The following is a 20,361-nucleotide window of genomic DNA, read 5'->3' as shown; positions in this document are numbered from 1 at the left end:
AACAAGCTATGTAGAGGGTACATTGGAAAGAATCACCAGAGGGAAGGCACTAGAATTAAGGGAGGTCATGAAAGGCTTCCTGTAGAAGATGGGATGTTAGCTGGGGTCCGAAGAAAGCAAGAGAAGCCAAGAGGCAGAGAGGAGGAGGGAAAGAATTCTAGTTCTAGGAGACAACCAATGAAAATGCACGAATTAGGAGATGGAGTGTCTTGTTCAAGGAATAATGAGAAGGCCAGTGTTACTGGAGTGAGTGTGTGTGTGTGTGTGTAAGGTATAAGAGGAAAGAATGAAAGGGGGCGAGTTCTCAACCCTAGGCAGGGCCTCTTTTTTATAATGGACCCCTTGGCAGTCTGGTGAAGCCTGAACTCCTTCTCTAAAATTGAACACCAAAATGTTGGATTTTATATTTAACCTCGGAGATTATAGGGAATCAATGGAGTTGACTGAATTGGGGATAGCACAGTCAGACCTATACTTTAGGAAGATTATTTCAGTGTATGAGTGGAAGAGGAATTGTGGCAGCTAATCCAACCAACAAGTTATTTCAATTGTCCAGGTGTGAAATGATGAGGGCTTGTACCAGAGAGGTGGCAGTGTCAGAGGAGGGAAGGGGGCATAGGTAAGAGATGTTATCAAAGTAAAATCAATAGGCTTTGGCAACCTGGATATGGAGTGGGATGACAGGGAGTGAGGAATCACGGATGATACCTGGGTTGTGAGCGGAGAGTACTGGGAAGCTGGTGGTGCCCTTGATAATAATAGAGATATTTAGAAGTGGGGAGGGTTTTTAAAAAAGATAATGAATTTAATTTTAGACATGTTGAGCTTGAGATGTCAAGATGTCCAACAGACAGTTGGAGATATGAGACTGGAGGTCAGGAAAGTGTTAGCCCTGGACAAATGGATCTGAGAATCATCAGCAGATGATCATTGAATCCATGGGAGCCAGTGAGGTCACCAAGTACATTTTCAACTGTTTTGCTGATATACCCTAAGAACCATGGGATCTTTCCATATGACTTGCAGCTGAAACTTATATGTGTTTTATCTGTATTATCTCCCATATCTTAGTTCCTGGAGAACAGAGACCATCTTACCTTTCTTTCTATTTCTATCCCCTGTGGTTAGTTCAGTGTACTACTACTGTATTGTGTACAAATTGTGTTCCAGTATTGTGTACAAAGGTACACAACAAGACACAGTGGATAGAGCCCAAGACTTAGGGTCAGGAGGATTTGAGTCTAAATCTGGCCTCAGACACCTACTAGTTGTGTGACCCTGGGAAGGTTACCTAGCCCCTCCTTACCTCAGCTCTTCCCCTGTAAAAATGAGGACACACTGGAGGAGGGAATGACAAACCACTCCAGTATCTTTGCCAAGGACAAAACTCCATGGGGTTACGTAGAGTCAGACACAATGGAACAATGCAGTAACAAAACTGTACATAGTGAGAGCTTCATATCTAGACATTCACTCACACGTATGTCTGTTTTGTGTGTGTTTGTTTGGTGTGTGTCCTTGCATATGTCTGGTGTGTGAATCTGTGTGTGTGTGTGTGTGTGTGTGTATGTCCTGTGGGGTATAGGGTACACGTTTATTTGCATGGTTGTATGTGAATGTCTAAGGGGATGCTTGTGTGTTTATCTGGTATGTATGCTACTTGTGTGCGTATGTTGGTCTGGTGGACTGTTTGTGTTTGTTTAGGGGTGAGTGCGTGTGTGTTTGCATGTATGCTTCTGCTGGGACATATGTATCAAAGGTCAGATACAAGGGAGGGCCCCAGGGGCATGAATGCGTGTCTTTGTCTTTGCGTGGGTGGCCACTGTGCCCTGGGTCAGGCCAGGCCAGGCCAGGCTGTATGAGGGCATTGGCATTAATTAACATGCATATACCTGCCCAAGACCTTGGGGGAAGAAAAACACCAGAAATGTGAGACTCTACTGAAAGGTCTTTAGGGTGCACCATCACCAGATCTGGGCAGAGATAGGCAGGGCCTCAGAACTTGGCAGGTCCCTGTGGGGCCCCATGCTCAGCCAAACACCTTAGAATTTAAAGGACTGAGAAGGGCAAATAGAATTGACTTGTAGCAGGAGGGTGAAGCCTTTTGTTTACCCAAGAATCAGTCACTAACCGCAGGGGGACTTGTTCTCCTTCTGAATCAAGAAAGTCTTTAGGGGCTCTGGCGATCATAGCCGCTAAAGGAGCCCATCCTTTAAACATAAGATTTCACCCAAATCAGATATCCCCAGAGCTTTGGACCCTCAGGGCCTTTGGAAAGATGGCTGATTTGAGAGAGAAGTAACCAGAGGCAATCGGAAGAGGGACTGGAATCAGACTGGGATGGGATGGAGGGGAAAGGCGGGGGCAGGGTGCTCAAAGATATCAAGGTGGGCATTGAGGTAGTGCGTAATAGAGGCCCCAAAGGAGTAATAAGACTGTAGGAACATGGGGCAGGGGAACAGAGACTGGGGGAGAGAGACAGAGGGAAAGAGGAGAGAGAGAGAGAGAGAGAGAGAGAGAGAGAGAGAGAGAGAGAGAGAGACAGACAGACAGACAGACAGACAGACAGACAGACAGACAGAGACAGAGAGACAGAGAGAGAGAGACAGAGACAGGCAGAGACAGAGACAGAGATGCAGAGGGAAAGAGGAGAGAGAGATAGAGAAAGAGATAGAGACAGAGATAGACAGAGAGAGAGAGACAGAGACAGACAGAGACAGAGAGACAGAAACAGAGAGAGAGAGACAGAGACAGAGAGAGACAGAGACAGAGAGAGTCAGAGAAACGGAGACAGAGACAGAGAGAGACGGAGACAGAGAGAGACAGAGACAGAGACAGAGAGACAGAGGAGAGAGAAGAGAGAGAGAAGGGGAAGAGAGAGAAGGAAGGAGAGAGGGAAAAAAGAGAAAGAAGGCAGGAAGGAAGAGAGGGAGAAAAGAGAGAGAATAAGAGAAGGAAGGAAGGAAAAGGGGGAAGGCAAGCAGGCAAAATGATACAAGGATTAAACAGAGTGGTGCAGTGAAAAAAATCACTGGATTTGTTGTCAGAAAACTGAAATGAAAATCTGGCTATGATACTTACTAGCTCTGTGACCTTGGGTAAGTCACTTCCTTTCCCTAGCCCTCTGCTTCTTCTTCTCTACAACATGGGCGTTGGGCTAGATAATCTCTAAGGTTTCAGCTTTAAAATTTAATTCAAGGCAACAAGTATTTATTTAAAATGTGCTACATGTTAAGCAATCAGGATGCAAAAACAGAAACAAAAACCTGACAAGAATCCTTGCCTCCAAGAAGTTTACATTTTACTGTGGCCTAACCGCACGTACAGAGATAAACAAATATGAAATATGTGCAAAATAGATTCAATTGTTTTGTGTTGCTGTTGTTTTGTATGAACAACCAGGGGAATCAGAAGTGGCCTCTTGTAGAAGGTGGCACTTGAGCTAGCCTTGGAAAGAGCAAGGAGTTGGTTCCAAGGACTGGGAAATGAGAAATGAAAATTTTCTAAGCCTAAGGAACAGTCTGTGAAAAGGAACCAAGGTGAGACATGACTGTGTTTGGGCTGGAATGTAGAGTTCATGAGTTAGAGTAAGATGTGTAGTCATTGGAAAGATAAGTTAGAATCACAGAACAGCTTTAAATGCCAAACAAAAGAGCTGGTATTTTATTCTAGAGGTAATGGGGAGGACAAGGAGAGTGCTGTGGCCAGATCTGTGCTTTAGAAATGTCAATTTAGCAATTGCATGGAATATTGAGGAATCCATGAATCTAAGAAAAATGGTTGACAATTCTAGGAAAAGCTAGAGACAAAAGGAAGGGGAGAGAAAGTGAGCAGGAAAATTCCTATTCAGTTTGATCCCTTGATTCACTTGATGAGATTTTGGGGGCACTGGACCTTTGTCCACACAAAGTGGGTCATCTGCCAAGGCTAACATCTTGCTGGAATGACACAGGGACCTCCTACTTGTTTCTTGGTGATGGACTATGTCAAAAAGCATTAGAAATTGAGAATCAAGGGAGATGGACCCTTGTCAGAGGAATCTCCTCCCTCTGTGGACTATAAGGGTAAGCAAAATTGGCTCCACCTCCCCTTGGTAGCCTTTTCCTATGTTTTCTCTCCCTTAGACTACTAGAACAGATTCCTGAAAAGACAGGGAGGGACTCCTCCCGCCATGCATTTATTAAGGCTCTACTCTGGGTAAGACCTTGTGCTGGTTGGTGCTGGGGCTACAAAAATAAATGCCACATAGATCCTACTCTCAAGCTTACTCTTTATGGGTAAGGAGTCATGATTTCTTACGTGTCAATACTCCCATGCTTCAGTCTTCATGAGTTGCCTGACTGAGGAATTCATCATTTGATTGTCAAATCTCTGGTGATGAGGACCCTCTGCACTTAGCTGGGCTGATCATGGAAACCCAACAACACAGTCCAATTAGCATGCCCAGGTGGGAACTCTTTCACAAAGTATCAATTCACCTTCTCCGGTGACCACTTTGCTGTGGACTTTAACCCTTTGTGTTGATACTGATTCAAATTCTTAGCTTCAGAATTGTAGCAGTAATAAGGCTCAAGTAGTTGACTCTTTACCAAACCATTTGAATTGGCTCTTGGGCTAGGGCTTAAACAGAGAAGTGAAGAGTGACTACTCACACACAGGCTTGGTTTCCCAACAAAGGCCTGAGAATCCATGCAGGTCTTTCCTGGGAATCCTCCTGAGGAGCTAGAGCCAGATGAAATTACAGGAGGACTAGGCAGAGTAGATGCCCTCCTGAGAGAAAAGACAGCAAGTGCTCCCTTCTCCTGAGGGAGAAGACATAGACACAGGAGTCAAGGCCAGATGGGGAAGCAAAATGGAGGAACTGGCAAGGAGCTATGATGCAAAGAAACAACTGGACCATTTCCTTCATTGATACATATAGCAACCCCTGAGTTCTTTCCAGAGGTGGAAAGTAGAGATGGGAAGGGAAGGGCATCATGGGTGGTACTATTAGTCAGAGCAGGGGCAATTGTGTAAGTTTCTGGGAGGTGGACATGGGATTGACTCTGTAACAATTTGGAGTTCTTTTCTCCTTTTAGGGGTGGTCCGAACAAAATTAGCATTATACTTGAGGAAAACTCTACGATGGAAAAGATGGAGGCCCAATGGAAAGGGAAAGAGTTATTTTAACTGTTTTTGTGTTCAGACACAATCCTTTGAATTTTCTATCAGGTTCAATAAAACCTATCTCATATTCTTTATCTTGTTTTCTGGGTACTTTTATTGGAGTACTTTAGACACAGCAAATTCTGGTATTACCAAGGGAAGCTCTCAATGGGGACTAAATCAGTGGCAATTAAAGAGAGTATTTTTTGGAACTATGCCCAAAGGGCTATAAAACTGTGCATACCCTTTGATCCAGCAATACCACTGCTAGGTCTACATCCAAAGAGATGTTTTTAAAAAGGGAAAAAGACCTACTTGTGCAAAAAATATTTATAGAAGCTCTTTTTGTGGTGGCAAAGAATTGGAGATTGAAGGGATACCCATCAATCAGGAAATGTCTGAACAAGTTGTGGTATATGAATATAATGGAATATTATTGTGCTATAAGAAATGATGAGCAGGCAGACTTCAGAAAAACCTAGAAAGGCTTACATGAACTGATGCAAAGTGAAGTGAACAGAACCAGGAGAACATTGCACACAGTAACACCAATACTGTATGACGAAGAACTGTGAATGACTTAACTATTCTCAGCAATACAATAATCCAAAACAATCCCAAAGGACTCATGATGAAACGTTATCCACTCCCCAGAGAAAGAACTGATATTGGCTAGATACAAACTGAAGCATACTATTTTCCTTCCTCCCCCCTTCCCTCCTTCTTCTCCCCTTCCCTTCTTCCCTCCTTCTTCTCCCCTTCCCTTCTTCCTTCCTTCCTTCCTTCCTTCCTTCCTTCCTTCCTTCCTTCCTTCCTTCTTTCTTTCTTCTTTCTTTCTTCCTTCCTTCCTATCATCTTGTATCAAATAACTAATATGGAAATGTTTTACATGATTGTGTAACCAATATCATATTGTTTGCCCTCTCAGGGAGGGGAGAGGGAAGGAAGGAATAGAATTTGAAACTCAAAACTGAAAAAAAAAGTTAAGAATTGTTTTAACATGTAATTGTGGAAAATTAAAATATTAGTTTTTTAAAAAGAGATAATTTCTGAGAAGCCTCCAAAATATAAGAAGTAGTGTTGTATAGTGGACAGAAAACTGACCTCAGAGTCAAGAAGACCTGGGTTCAGTCCTATCCCTACCCCAATTGCCCCTGCTCTGATTAATAGTACCATCCAAGTGTGACCCTGGGCAAGTCACATAATCCTCTATGCAACTCTCTCTAAGCATTGAAGAGCAAGGGCCAATATGCATTGGTGGAAGAGGGTTTCCTATACAAATGAAATCAGAGATGCAATCCCTATCCTTCCAAGATTGAACCTAACACACTTTAGCCCAGAACTGAGGCTCTGAGCCACGGACAATAATGATAAAGATGACAACAATAATAGAATATTCGATTTAGAAGGGAGTTCAAAAGGTAATCCAATCTGGACTTCAGTAAGGCTGCTTGGCCATCCAGCTTTTCCTTGATGACTTCCTAGTGGTGAGGAATCCACTACCAATCAAGGGAGCACATTCCATTTTGGGACATGTGAACAAGTGAGTTTGCTCTTAGGAAGCTTTCCCTCACCTCACTGTGACATCTACCCATTCTTCTAATTCTTCCCTCTGGCCCAAACAGAACAACAGTTAAATCACTCTATCTATCACAGGACAGCCCTTCAATATTTTAGTTGAGACGGTTTTCATGTCCCTTTTAAGTCATCTATTCTCAAACTAAACATTTCAAGATCCCTAAACTTATCCTCCCAAACCACAGTCTTCAAATCTCCTTAGACCTGTCCATTTCTTAGTCTAGCCTAAGATTAGGGTTTTTTTCTTTTTTGGCTGCCAGATCACATTAATTGACTCATATTGTGTATTTTTCAGTCCCATTAAAAATCCCAGATCTTTACTAATTAGATGTTGGATGTAGCTACATTTGCCCCATATGGTTCTTTTTTGAACCCAAGTTAAAGACTTCACATTTGTTCCTAATATATTTCATTTCATTAGATTCAGCTCAATGCTGTAGTATATTGAGTTTAAGATTTTGATCATAATTCAGCATTTTACCTATCTTTCCTAGTTCAGTATCATTTTCACATTTGATAAGCTTTCCATTTATATCTTTTTTCAAGACATTGATAAAAGCAGTTGAGCAGCACATGACCAAGTTGAGGCTTCCAGGACCCTTCACAATAGATGTACTATCATGTTGACATATGTAGGCTCAGAGTCTAGTCACACAACTTTGGCTTCATCTATTCCCTTCACTTTGTTTTCAAGGATAGTATGAGAGACTGTCAAAAGCTCGGGTGACAGATAGACAGACACCCAGACACCTAGGCCTGTCCTTGAGGTCCTGGAACTTCTTTTTTTTTTTTTTAGGAACTTCTAGAGCATCCACTCCATTGACACAGTCTTCAATGCCTTGGTCTTTCTCCCCATCATTACAATGAGTTATTTGATCAATGTTGGTCTGAAGGAAAGGGGATTGTTCATCTAGAGGCTCAAAATCATGTTTTCCTTCCAATGAAGTCCTAATCATATTCTAGGGATGGAGGGAGAGTTGTGTAGGGCCTTGTAGGAGAAAGGGATTCACTGATTATGTCTTGACATTGCCCTGCCTGCAACTTTAAATTCATTTCCCTCTGGGGTGGAGGGAGCCAAATCAGGGGATTGTGCTCATTGGTGGACTCTAGGACCCCGCAGAAAAGTGAGACACCCCTGGAAGGAGGGAATTGTGTTGATGGTTTATGGATTATTGTGATTTCCTTCCTATGTTTTCTATATTTATTTCTAGATTCCTTTCAGTCCTTTGTTTCTAATGCATTTTCTGTGGGATGAAATAAAGGCTGGCCTCTTGGTTACCTTGGTTACCTTGACTGTAGAAGAGGTGGGGAACCTTGTTACTTACCTCCATGGAAATCTAGATTTGAAGTACACAGTACACTATATTTGGAGATTTTCTAAAGTAAAGACAATAATGAGCCAAAGAAAGAGTTGGCTTTTGGGATAATTCCCAAGATTGAATGCTGTCCAGGTGAACCCAGAGACAGAGAATTGTGCTGTGAGCTACACACAACAGTGTGCTGGGAAACACAGAACTACTTCCTCTCCAGGGAGAAAATGTATGCACGATACATTTTTTAAGCTTAATCTGCATTTTCTCCATCTTCTTATAGAAGACAGTCGACAAAACAAGAAATTGAGTCCTGATTAATAGTATTTGTCAATTTCTGAGGTATAAATGTGCACAATGAAAATTTAATATTCTGGTTTAAGCTTGCTCCAGCCATACATTTTGAATTTACTTTTCTTGGTATATACTATTTTCTTGTAATAGAATGGAAGCCCTTTGAGGACAAGGGTTATTTTTGTTTTTTCTTTTTATATCTACAATACTTACAATAGTGCCTGGAACATAGTAGGTGCTTCACACCTTGTTGAGTTTAATTGAATTAAATTGGTTGATCCAGAGGCACCTCCATGCCATGGAGAGACATTGGGGGCAGAGGGAGAAATATATTCACGAATACTGCAGCTGAAATAGAAGGAGGGGAGGTTAGACATGTATTGAGAAAGCTTCAGGCAATGTATTTGTTTCTTCTCTTCTGATGAATAATGCACCCCAATCTCTTCGTCCCTTAAAAAATCCTCACTCGACTTTCCATCTCCATAAGCTACTGTTCTCTATCTCTCCTCCCTTCTCTGCCAAATTCTTTACAAAAGCTTTCTCCACTCATCCCTTTCACTTCCTCTCCCCTCAATTTCCCTCAAAAACCTTCCACAACCTTATTTCCAACCTTATCACTCCACTGAAAATTGCCCTTTCCAGAGTTGTCTTTTCTCTCAGACATTTTCCTCTTTGCTTTCAGCCCTATTTTTATGAAGAAGAGGGCGTTGAGAAAGGAGTGCTTAATGCTTGATACAATCTGCTCCCCTGACTCTCTCCCAATCCTTTCCCTCAACCCCACCCCCAACCACATTATTTCCATTTCTTTCTTTCCTTTTAAACAACTCCTTTTACAGATCCACCATTCCAGGTTATAGTTTGCTTATGATCCTCCATGAATCCATTCTCCTTTCTCCCTTTTTAATTACTCCTACAATTCTGTGCCTAGTGTGTCCAATGATTTCTTAATTGTCCAGTGCCCTCTTTCCAATATTTATCTGTCTTGACCTCTGTAAGTATTAGACATTGTTGACCACTCCCTCTGCTCTCTGGGTTTTTGGGAAGGTTTAGCAAACTGGTTCTCCTCTTTATCTGACCGTTCCTTCTCAGTCTCCTTTGCTGCATCATCTACAACATACTCCGTAGCTGTGGATGTGTACCCCAAAGACTCTGTCCTGGGCTTTCCTTATACCTAAGGGAGGGAGAAAACAAACACTGATTAAGCTCCCACTATGTGCTAAGCACTTCATCATCTCATTGATCCTCACGGAGGTAGGTGATTATTATTTACCATTTTACAATTAAGGAAACTGAAGCAGACAGAGGTCCAGTGACTACCCAGGATCACACAGCTAGTAAGTGTTTGAGGCTGAATTGGAACTCAGGTCTTCCTGAATTCAGTGCTCTATCCACAGGGCTACCTTGCCTCATCACTTTCTATGAATTTAGTTATCTTTTTTATGTGGATGATTCTCAAGCTTAAATTTCTAGTCCTAGTTTTATCGACTGACCTCCAGGTTCATATTACCAACTGCTTATTGGACATTTCATCCCAAATGCCCTGTAGATATCTTACATTTAACATATCTAAGACCAAACTCATTCTCTTTTCTCCCAAACTCACTAGAATTCCTAATTTCCTTGAAGGATCAGCTCAAGCATCATCTTCCTCTTGAGGCCTTTCTTACTCCCCCATTAGAATAAAAGCTCATTTCAAGTAGGAATTGGTTCACTCTTTGAATGTGTATCTTCAGTGTTTCGTACAGTGCCTGGTACATAGTTAGGGCTTGATAAATATGCTTTAATTCTCCCACATTCTAATACTTTTCTTTCAAAATGATCTTGTGCCTATTTTTTTAATCAATCAACGAACAAGCATTTATTGTCTTGACTATGTGATTAGGCACTTTGCCAAACATTGGGAATATACAGACAAAAGTGAAACATGAAACAGTCAAGGAGTTTACATGAGCGTGTGTGTGTGTGTGTGTGTGTGTGTGTGTGTGTATGTAATGGGGGACTGGCTGAAGAGGGCCCAGTCCTGGAAATATTCACATTTGCTTCTGCAAGTACCTGATAACATGAAATGGAGGACACCTACTCTCCATTCCAAAAGATATGCCGGTAATCTATACTTACTGCTTAAAACATTTACATTGTTTTAAAGAAAGGACTTTTGGCTGGCATCTGCATCAGCTCTGAGTAAGTCTACAAAAGGCACTAATTGACTAAATTGCCAATCTCTGTCCTTGGCTGTGTCTGAATAAGGAGAAAAAAAAATGCTGTCAGCTTCCACAGGATGAGAGGGACCTTGAAAGTTTTTCTCCCTTTCTAGGCTGATACCATTTGGCCCATAAAAGTCTGACCTTGATGTTTCTCTATCTCTGTTGTATTCATCTTTCCTGCTCTTATGTGAAGGAGTATGGGCTATGGAATTCACTAGGCTACAACCTTGTGAGCTTTGAAAGTATGAGAGAGCCAGGGAATTGATCTGGCAGCTGAGATATGCTATCCTTTTGCCATATTCACAAATGACCTTGGTGGGACAAGTGCTTTATAGCAACTGCTTTAAGTTTGAGCCCACTGTCTCCAAAGACCAAGGTGGTTGACGGTAGACTGCTTCCCCTGCCCTAATCCCCCCAACTTGGGGGATATGTTTGCATTTCTGTCTCTCACATCTTCTCAGGAAATATCCTTTACTAAAGTTAATTGTTGTTATTTATCAACGATATTGAAGATAAAGAAAATGGACAAATTGATATTGAGGCACTAATCACCAGTTCAATTAATGATATAAGGGCAATAACAGATTGTAACCAGCAGTTGATATTGGGGAAGCACACTGGAACGTGTTATCATTAGAGCATTAAAATAATATCACTGCCCCTCAGGAGGTCCACTAGGATCCTCAAGGGGGAGGAGGCCCAGTGGAATTGGGATTAGGAGAGGGAGTCCCATGCTTGCATTATATAAATAGTCATAATACATACAAAATTAATTCAAAGTCATTTTGGAAGTACCCTAGGTGTAGAATCCAGATATAAATCAAGCCCAATGTCCCTCTTGGATGTAGGAGAGATCACCTGGGTCTGGCAGTCCTGGATCCTGCCTGCCCCTCCCTCCAGCTAGGTTGCTGGAGGTACTGACATTGCCCTTAACTCATTTGATGGATGTTTCATAGAAAGGGTGGCCCTTGAGTTGAATATTGGAAAAAGGGAGAGAACTAAATAGATAGAGACTGGGGAATAGGTGGATTTGCAAACAAAGGAGGAAGAGGGCAAGATGAGAAGGTAGGGGTAGGGATGGTTAGGGAGTGTATGAAGGAGAATAATATGAGACAAAATGGAAAGGAGAGATTTGAATGCAGGGCTGAAAAGTTTGTATTTTATCACATTGGCAACAAGAACTGAGGGTTTGAGACCCTGTGCGTTAGGAAGAATAATTTGGGTGGTTGTATGAAGGATGAATTAGGAAGGGGAGAGGCTGGAAGCAGAGAGCTCAATGAGGAAGCTTTGTAATAGCCTAGGTGATGAGGATCCATCTAACATCAAACTCCTTCCATCTTTGTAAAGGAAAACACTTATAAGACTTAAGAACTGTGATCAATTACCATTCCAGAGGACTAGTAAAGCATGTTACCTACCACATGATAAAAAAAGAATGGACTAAGAACGCAGAATAAGACTATTTTGGACACAGTCAATGTGAAAATTTGTTTTGCCTGACTACACATATTTGTTACAAGGGTTTTGTTTTTCTTTTTTCAATTAGGCGGGGTTGGGTGAAGAAGGGGGCTCTTGCTAGGGTTGCCAAAAGACAAAAGAAAAATAAAAGAAAGAATAGAGTTGTTTTTTTAATGCACAGAAAAGAACAGAAAGAAACACAGACATCAAGGATAGTTTTGAAAGTGATATGTTAAATTTATTATGTATTTTAAAAGAAAAGCAAGCTACTTGTGACAGATTTGCAGTCTTATATAAAATCACCTTTTTCTGTTCTGCTTTGTGTAGCAGTTGCTGTGTCTTCACTCTTTCAGAGTGATACCAGCTAGATCTAACCCTTAGCTTCCTAGGAACTCCTGCATGGGACTGGGGATGTATTTCTCTAACAATACTGATTCAAACCCCTATTCTTGTGTGTTCCCCCTACTGTTAAGTGCCAGTCATCAGTGTTTCAGTTCCATTTAACCAACTAATATCAATTAGATTTTACAAAAGGATATTTACTTCAATGATATAGCAAGAACTGAAATATAAATATCCTCTCCAACACCCAGGGAGCACATTCTTCCCTATACCTTAGACTCTGGGTAGAGTGGGCTCAGACTTAATGTAGTTTTTATATAACATTTGCTCCAGTAAGTTCATTTAGTTCTACATAGCTAGAGTCTGTATCTCTGCCCTTGCTGGACTGGACTGAAGTTTGTTCAGGACTTTTTAACCATCTGGCTTCTAGCAGAGCCTGGCATGGACTATGCTCCCAGACTTCTGGTGGCTTGACCTCCTGACCTTTCAAAGCTCACAAGGTCATGGTCATCTCTAATCTTCTTCACCTAAAATAGAAAAGAACAAATGGAAAGAGGCAAAGAACAGAGACCCATTCTGATGGGCCACTTGTTGGTTTTCTGTGGGAAGGATCTAAGGCAGGGGTGGGGAACGTGAGTCCTTGAGACCACATGTGGCCCTCTAGGTCCTCAAGTGGGACCCTTTGACTGACTCCAAACTTCAAAGAACAAAATTCCCCATCCCTGGTCTAAGACCTCTCCTCTTACAACATTGTCTCAGTGGAACACAGCCAGGGAGGACAGAGGCTAAGCTAAGTAAGGCTCTAGTTGACTAGTGCTATTTGAATTCCCTTACTGCAAGCTATACAGCCAACCAAAAAGGCTTCTCTTCACCACCACGGTTAGTGGTCTAGAGTCAGTTACAGAAGGTCTACTCCTACATGAAGATTTCATCAGTTGAGTCCACTGCACAAATTTATATGTGGAAATGCTCGTTTTATTTGTTATGTTCAGAATAAAAAAATACAAATTTTTCCAAAAGTCTCTTTCTGGTATTCTGATTATGAATCATGGAAAACAATGCTGTCCAAAGAACCAGGATTTGAGTTCACCTAATGAATAATTCAGAAAGGCATAATACAGTGGCAACTCCTAGGGGGCAGGGATCTTTTCTGTTCTGTTTTTGTTTTTTTGATTTTTGTATCTCTGGCACCTAGTATTGTTTATATAGCAAGGGCTTAGTTAATGTTTGTTGAATTTAATTCGTAGCCTTGATTAACTAATAGTATAATACAAGGATCTGCAATACACAAAAGGTCCTTGAGGAGAGGTGTCATCAGAAAAGGAGCCTTTGTAGTGAAAGTGAGATATAATAGTAGCTGGACAGTCTGTATGCTCACACATAATGCAGAGACCTAGAGGGGGAACCCCTCCCCCACCCACTGGAGGATATTGGGGAGGGTATGAGAAGTTGTGAATGACAGCTTAGATTCTATTAGGGAAATATGTGTATAACCAGGGTAGTTCCCTCATGGAACTGAGCTGAGCTCCTCTGGTCACTTCCTGGGACTTGGGGATGATATCTTAATGACAGCAGCAAAAGTAGGATATTGTGTCAAAGTTTGACCTCTGAGCCAGGGAGAGACAACAACTCAGTGGACTTTAAAGGAGAGATAGCTTCCACTCTGATGTTTTTCTTCTCTCTTGAACATGTTTTGGGGATCTCTCTCTGTCTCTCTCTCCCTCTCCCTCTGTCTCCTTGTCCCTCTGTCTTTCTGTCTGTCTCTTTCTCTGTCTGTCTCCCTCTCCTTCTCTCTCTGTCCCTCTGTCTTCCTCTGTTTTTCCTTTTCTGTCTACCTCTTTCTCTATCTCTCTGTCTCTGTCTCCTTCTGTCTCTCTCTGTATCCCCGTGCTTGTCCCTGTCTCTGTCTCTCTCACCTCCATGACCTTGAACAAGTCTCACCTTCTCTAGATCTCAGTTTTCTCACCTGAAATCATAATAACCAACATTGATAAAGCACTTTGAAGTTGACATAGTTTATCTCATCTGAATCAGCACAGCAAGTATTATTATCCTCATTTTACAGATGAGGAAACTGAGTCTCAGTGAAATTAAATGATTTTTCCACGTAGTACCAGTAGCATTCCATTTTTGAGATCTTCTCATGCCTCTTTGGGTCACTTCCACCATAAAATTCTAGCTCTTTTTTTCTCAACATCTCCTCTTCTGTAATCAGACCATGCATGGCTTTCCTCTTCTTTTCTGTCACGGATTCCAGGATGAAGTGGCCACTTGTTCAAGGTTGCACAGATGAAGTGACATAATTGGGCCTCTACAATTCTAGTTTTCTCTCCCATTACATTATATTGCCTCTCTTCTAATCATCTGGATAGATAGACTACTACACTCGCCTCATTGGACTCCTGGCTTCTAGCCCCTCCCCTTTCCAGCCTATCCTCCACACAACTGTGAGATTATCTTCCTAAAGCACAAGTCTGACTATGTCACTTCCCTGATCAAAAAAACATTAGTGGCTCACTTTTGCTTCTAGAAGAAAATTTATGCTCCCCAGCTAGGCATTTAAAGACCTTCATACTGTGGCTGCAGTCTCCCTTTTCAGGCTTATTTCACACATATAACCCTTCATCTACTCTACTTTCAAGGACAAGTTGATTCTCTTACTGTTTCCTGATCTTAGCATTCCATCCATTACCTAGTTGTGTTTGTAAAGACTGTCATGCCTGAAATGCACTTGCTCCTCACTTCAACTTAGAGTCTCATTCATCACTCAATTCATGTGCCATCTCCTAAGGAAGCCTTTCCTGATTCCCTTCCTTTTTTTAAAAAAAAAATTATTTATTTTTAGTTTTCATTAGACACTTCCACAAGATTTTGAGTTCCAAATTTTCTCCCCATCTCTCCCCTCCGCCCACCCCAAGACAGAATGCATTCTGATTTCCACTTCTTCCAATCTGCCCTCCCTTCTATCACACCCTTCCCTTCTCTTATCCCCATTCCTTCTATTTTCTTGTAGGACAAGATAGATTTCCATATCCCATTGCCTCTTGATCCTTTCCCATGTCAGTGCTTTCTCTCATCTCCTCAAATTATCTGAAATAGCTGTATTTGCTTACATGTTGTACCCCTGACCTCCCAATAAAATATGAACTCCTTGAGGACAGGGAGGATTTGTTGTTTTGTTTGTGTTTTCTCGGTACCTGACAGTGCAATGTACTTAGTAGATATTTAGTAAATACTCGCTGGGTTGGAAACCATGTCACAATGTCACTTCAGATTCAATAGATAAAAAAATCCCAATTATCTTGTTTCCCAATAGACTCCTCTTCTCAATTTATGCATTTCCATTCATAGCACTACTTCTCTGTCAGGTCATTAGGGTCGACTTTTTCTCCCCTGCCTCCTTCTTTTCTTTATCCCATTTCTAAATCTGATCAGTCCAAAATAGCACATCAGTTCTATCCTTTCCATTCCCATTGCAACCAGTAGGCATTAGTAACCACTGGATTACAATCTCAGCTTCCTACCTGGTCTGCCTGTCTCTGGTCTTCCTGTGCTTCAATCTGTATTGCATATGGCCACCAAGTTAATTTTCCTGAAAAGCTTCTCTGATTGTTTTCTGTCCCCACTTAAACAAACAAACAAACAAAAAACTCTATAACAAGCTATCTCATGCCTAATGAATCAACTTCAAACCCCTCAGTCTGGCATTCAAAGACCTTCCCAGTCAGGCTTCCTATATATGGCATTTTTAGCCTCATTATGTACTTCTGAAAATGCAGACACTCTGCTCTTTACCCTCCTTCTCCTTTCTTGCCCCAGCTCTTTTATGTTCAACCCTAGGCCTTTACTAGAGTTTTCTCCTGGTCTTCCAAGTCTTCCCCACTCCTCCTCTCTCTAGCCCAATGATCCCCTTTGGTGATGGCCCAACTCAAGTTCCCACATGTTCCATGATGCCTTCCAACACTCGCATATAACCTCAGGGTTCCTATTGTACTTACCATCAGTTTCACAAAACATGTTTTTTGGTTTTCGTGATCCTTATTTGCCTTCATCCCTGCATATTTAACATGGATTTGTAATCATTATTGTTGACTTGGGATCAGTGTGTGAATCTTCTTTTTTTTTTAGTTCTGTTTTCTCTGCTTTGTGTCACTACATAAAAACCTTCTTATGTTTCTTTGAATTCTTCTTACTCCCCATGTGGTCTGACAGCTAGCAGACAATCCACTCCCTGTCTCTTCTACCATTGGTATTCATCTTTTCTTGTATGGTAGCAATATTTCTAGATATTAAGGTGTTATAGTGGATAGCAAGAAGGATATGGAGGAAAGGAGACCTGAGCTCAGAGCCTGCTCCAGATACCTGGTAGCTGTATGACCCTGGACAAGTCACTCAATCACTCCTAGCCTCAGTTTTCTCATCATAGGGTCATGTTGAGGCAAAAATGAGATAACATATATAAAAAGCTTTGCAAACCCTAAGGCATTTTGTACATGTTAGCTGTTATTACATTTCATTAATATACCAGCATTTGTTCAGCTGTTCCTGTTTTGTTTTGTTTTACAAGAATATTGGAAAGATCTATGATTTCCTTCTGATCATAGGACTGCGAGTCCAAAGTCAGAAGAGACCTGGGAGGTCATCTAGTTCAAACACTTCACTTTACAGTGAGGAAACAGGCAAAAGTAAGATAAGTGACTTGTGCAAGATCAAACAGGTAATAAGTAGCAGAACCAGGATATGAAACCACCTCTTCCAATCCAATGTTCTTTTTTTTAAAAAAACATACTATGCCTTGTTATTGAGTTGTTTTTCAGTGTCTGACTCTTCATGACCCTGTTTGGGGTTATCTTGGCAAAGATACTGGACTGGTTTGCCGTTTCTTTCTCCAGTGCATTTTACAGGTGAGGAAACCAAAGCAGACAGAGTTAAGTAACTTGCCCAAGGTCACACAGCTAATATGTGTCAGAGGTTGCATTTGAAATCATGAAGAAAAGTCCAGGTCCAGTGCTCTATCTACTGAGCAACCTGTGCTACCTATCAAGTAAATCTCAAGAAATTAACTAAAACACACAGAGATCAGTGACTTCCCCAGGGTCACAAAGCTGGTTTGGTATCTGAGGTAAGGTTTAGAACCCAGGTCTTCTGATATCCAAGCTCAGCACCTCAACCACTAAACCATGCTGCTTCTATCTTGTTCTGGGGGTGAGGGGAGGGGAAAGCTCTGATAATTAGAAAAGATTCAGGTTCTCATTTTTGTGGACAAGTTGTGGAGAACAAATCTGAAGCAGAGAAAAAGAGTAAGGAAGACAGAGAAGAGTGAGTGCTCCTCATTGCTGGGGTGTTCCATTTACAAGTTGTCTATATCTCTTAAGAAGGTACACTACCAAGATAAGTGAACTTATCTACAGTATTCAAAACTTCTCCATTTACTGTAACTGGTGGTTCTACATATGGATGGTGTGGTGGTGGCTGATGGAGCACCTGTGTTTTCTTGGTGTTAATTATTAGGCCAAAATTAGCACAGGAAGCAGAGAATTGATCCATACTTTGCTGCATCTCAGCTTCAGAGGCTATATTGAGTGCACAATCATCTGCAAACAGAAAATCATGGATCAACACTCCTTCCACTTTGGTCTTGGATTGTAGCCTTTTCAAATTGAAGAACTTACCATCAGTATGGTAGTTGACCTTGAAGCCATGTTCATCCTCATTGAAAGCATTTGACAATATGGCTGAAAATATCATGCTAAAAAAGCATGGGAGCAAGCACACAGCCTTGTTTCACTCCATTGGTGACTGGGAAGGCAGGAGAGCATTGTCCACTATCCAGAAACTGGGCAAACATGCCATCATGAAATTTACATACAATGCTGATGAACTTCTCTGGGCAACCAAATTTTGACATAATTTTCCATAAGTCCTCATGACTAACAGTGCCAAAGGTCTTGGTCATATCTACAAATGTTGTGTACAGACCTCTATTCTGTTCCTGGAATTTCTCCTGGAGTTGTCAGGCAGCAACCATATTGACTGTTCCTCAGCCCTTTCTGAAGTCACACTGATTCTCAGGTATATAGCCATCTTTCAGGTAAAGGATCAGCCTATTAGCAAGAATCTTGCCAGCAATGACTAAGAGAGAGACCCTCCCCACCCCATGATTGTCACAGATCAATCAATTCCCTTTACCTTTATAGAGATGGACCAATGGAGGCATCCTTGAATTGCTGGGGGATAACCCCCTCTTGCCATGTTGTACTGACCCCCTTGTTGTATGCCTGTGAAACATCGACAGTCTACTAGCTTGAACTAAACTGCCAAGCATTCAAACTATGCTTCAGATAATGCAACTCCAGTGGGCTGGTCACACTGTTTGAATGTAAAATGTAAGCTTGACAAAAAGACTGTTTTATGGAGAACTTGCATGGGGCAGGCATTCACATGGTGGCCAGAAGAAGCGATACAAGGATATTCTTAAGGTCTCTCTCAAGAACTTTGAATTTGATTGTGGGACGTGAGAGACCCTGGCACAGGACCACTCAGCATGGCATGCCTACATCAGAAAAGGTACTATGCTCTATAAGCAAAGCAGAATTGAAACAGCACAAAGGAAACATAAGGTGCCCAAATTTAGAGTAACCACCCCAAATGTTCACATGGACTATCAGTGTCCAATCTGTGGTAGAGCATTCTGAGTTCTATTGGTCTGATCAGCCTCAGTCATACACGTTGAAACTTCACTTTATCACAGTGATGTCATTTTGTTCCTCTTTGAGAATGAAGGACCACCACCAACCAACTATATCTCTTAAGAATTCCCAGCTTTTGGACAGAAACAGTCTGCTTTGCAGAGATTCTGGATCAGGACTTGGACTCTTGTCCTAGACAGGGATTTGCTCCACACTCTGCCTTCTGATTATCTCTCTCCCCCAGCAGAAGCTGCAGCTCATCCATACCTGTACATTTGTGTAGTTCATATTCATTTCCCCAGAGAGGACCTGAGTTTCCATTTCTAGCTTTGCCATTTCCAATCTAGGTGGCCTTGACTCTGTCATTTCTCCACTGTGGGTCTCAGTTTTCTCCTCAGCAAAATGAAGGGATAGGACTAGAGATAGTATGTCAGGTCTCCTTTACCCCAATACCTCTGGTGGTCAACTCATTGCAGAAAACAGGCATGACTCTAAGATAATGAAGATTTAGTATGCCTTAATAAAAGAGTGAGTTCTCCACTATCCTTGGTACTCTATTTACAGGTTACTAATGATATAATAACAATACCTAGCATTTATATGATGTTTGAAGTGTTGCAAAGCACCTTACAAATATTATCTCATTTGATCTTCACAACAACCCTGAGAGGTAGGTGATATTTTATTATGTCCTTTTTACATCTGAGTAAACTGAGGAGGAAAGAGATTAACTTGTTCAGGGTCACATAGGTAGTAAATGACTGAGGCTGGATTCGAACTCAGGTTTTCCTGAGTCCAGGCACAGCATTCTATCCACTTCAGCAGTTAGATATCCCTTTACTTCTCTTAGAGTCTTAGATCATGAAGTCTATTCACACCCACCATCTTTGTATATTCTCATTGCCTTGGGGATACCAAGAAGGTATCAGGGTCACAGGAGAGAAAGTCCTGAGGACAACCTTGAGAGGAATAGAGACATTCTTTTTTAAAAATTTTTATTTATTTATTTTTAGTTTTCAACATTCATTTCCACAAGATTTTGAGTTCCAAATTTTCTCCCTATCTCTCCCCTCCCCCCACCCCAAGACACCATGCATTCTGATTATCCTCCAACCACCCAAAAGTCTCAAGAGTTACAAATATAATCTTTCTATGTAGGAATATAAACAGTTCAACTTCAGTAAGTTCTTGATGATTTCTCTTTCTTGTTTACTTTTTCAGGCTTCTCTTGATTCTTGTGTTTGTAAGTCAAATTTTCTATTCAGTTCTGATCTTTTCATCAAAAATGCTTGAATGACCATTTTTTTTCCCCTGAAGTATTATACTCAGTTTTGCTGGGTG

At 41.4% G+C, this 20,361-nt stretch overlaps 1 long non-coding RNA gene across 1 annotated transcript in view; it reads left to right on the top strand.

Moving 5' to 3' along the window:
- The window catches only part of LOC140499898 (uncharacterized), a 31,992-nt gene extending 26,752 nt beyond the window's left edge, over nt 1-5,240 (top strand). Inside the window, exons 5-6 of the long non-coding RNA XR_011965583.1 lie at nt 3,403-3,539; nt 5,079-5,240. This is a non-coding gene — a long non-coding RNA (uncharacterized lncRNA). The remainder of the gene's footprint in view (nt 1-3,402; nt 3,540-5,078) is intronic.
- Nucleotides 5,241-20,361: the final 15,121 nt, after the last annotated feature.

The sequence above is a fragment of the Notamacropus eugenii genome, chromosome 4 (assembly GCF_028372415.1).
Source record: "Notamacropus eugenii isolate mMacEug1 chromosome 4, mMacEug1.pri_v2, whole genome shotgun sequence".
NCBI classification, from domain to species: Eukaryota; Metazoa; Chordata; class Mammalia; order Diprotodontia; family Macropodidae; genus Notamacropus; species Notamacropus eugenii.
The sequence above is the reverse complement of the archived record's forward strand: the minus strand, read 5'-3'. Positions and strand labels throughout refer to the sequence as shown.